The sequence below is a fragment of the Limulus polyphemus genome, unplaced genomic scaffold, assembly GCF_000517525.1.
Source record: "Limulus polyphemus unplaced genomic scaffold, Limulus_polyphemus-2.1.2 Scaffold3558, whole genome shotgun sequence".
Classification (NCBI taxonomy): Eukaryota; Metazoa; Arthropoda; class Merostomata; order Xiphosura; family Limulidae; genus Limulus; species Limulus polyphemus.
In genome coordinates this window covers 51,285-53,147 of record NW_013669168.1, presented here as the reverse complement: position 1 = coordinate 53,147, position 1,863 = coordinate 51,285, and positions in this window count along the sequence as shown.

The following is a 1,863-nucleotide window of genomic DNA, read 5'->3' as shown; positions in this document are numbered from 1 at the left end:
TGCTCCCCCTACCAAACAAAACAGTAACAGTAAGGCAATAGTCACTACTAACGTCTCGTCGAGAAACATGATCTTGATGAGGGGGGATTGTCTGAGATGTGTCTGTTTCACCTGAGAAGGAAAACACATGAAGCATATTAAACAAAACTGTGTCGTGCTCTGTTTACTTCAGAGATCCCTTTTTAAACATAAAACAAGCATCAAATATAAATATTTACTGGAAAAAATTATTGTAGAAGTTAATATTTTAATGACAAACACAAAAGTGATAGGAAATGTGTGAAAAGAGCGAAGCAGATGCATTACTTTCCCTAAAACTGTCTTTAAGTATCTCGGCTTCTAGTGAACAGCTTGACTTCCCTGATACCGTCTTTAAATACATCAAATGGAATCCCTGCATTACTTTCCCTAAAACTTTCTTTAAGTATCTCAGATTAATCAGTGCATTGTTTTCCCTATCCGGTTTTTAAATATCACTGTTTTTAGTTACTTTAAACATTTTACAATTTAAACAGCACGTTACCTTTTCTAATAATGTATAAATATTTGAGATTTGATCCAACACGTTTCCTTCTCTTAAAAAACAGGGACTCAGCGGTAAGTCCGAAGGTTTATAAAACTAAAAACCGGGGTTATGATACCTGTGTTGGGCACAGTAAAGATGTCCCATTGTGTAGCTTTGTGCTTTACAACAAAGTAACTAAAGATTTCTTTAAATGTGCGTTGCTTTCCACAAATCTGTCTTTAAATACCTCAGATTTCGACTATTCACGCAAAGATACACAAGGGTTAGAGTCCCTGATTTTGAACTGATAGACTACAGGAAAGGCAGCTAGTCAACAGCACCCATCGAATCTAATAGTGAGACTTGACAGTAACTCTTATAACACATTAACAGCCCCAAAGTGTAGAACGTGTGTCGAAAAGTTAATGAGTTGTTTTTCAGGTACGTCATCGGGTTTGTAACCTGCGGATGTTTTCTTTCTTCTTCCTGCAGAAAGTGGAGAGAATATTGTAGAGTAGAGTAAAGAAGATCAATGTATGGCCAAGAGTTAAGATACAAGGTTGTACTGTTGACTGACCCGTGGTTTAAAATGACCTGAGTAACACGTGCCTAGTAACGTGGCAAATAGAAATGAAAAAAGTCCCGTCGCCTCTTGATTTTTGTCAATGTTTCCACCTGATATTCTTGTTGTTGTTGTTGTTGCTGTTTCAAAAGCAAAACTTCGAAGCAGGCATTTCTTAAAAATAAAACAATCTTCCAATATCGATTTATTACACCATGCTAAGTCTTCACGACACCCTCAGATCTTCCAATACAGATTTATTACACCATACTAAGCCTTCATGACACCCTCAGATCTTCCAATATCGGTTTATTACACCATGCTAAGTTTTCATGACACCTTCAGATCTTCCAATATATATTTATTACACCATGCTAAGCCTTCATGACACCCTCAAATCTTCCAATATCGATTTATTACACCATGCTAAGCTTTCATGACACCTTCAGATCTTCCAATATATATTTATTACACCATGCTAAGCCTTCATGACACCCTCAAATCTTCCAATATCGATTTATTACACCATACTAAGCTTTCGTGACACCCTCAGATCTTCCAATATCGGTTTATTACACCATGCTAAGTCTTCATGATACCCTCAAATCTTCCTATATCGATTTATTACACCATTCTAAGCTTTCTTGACACCCTCAGATCTTCCAATATCGGTTTATTACATCATGCTAAGCTTTCATGACACCCTCAAAGCTTCCAATACTGGTTTATTACATCATTCTAAGCCTTCATGACACCCTCAGATCTTCCAATATAGGTTTATTACACCATGCTAAGT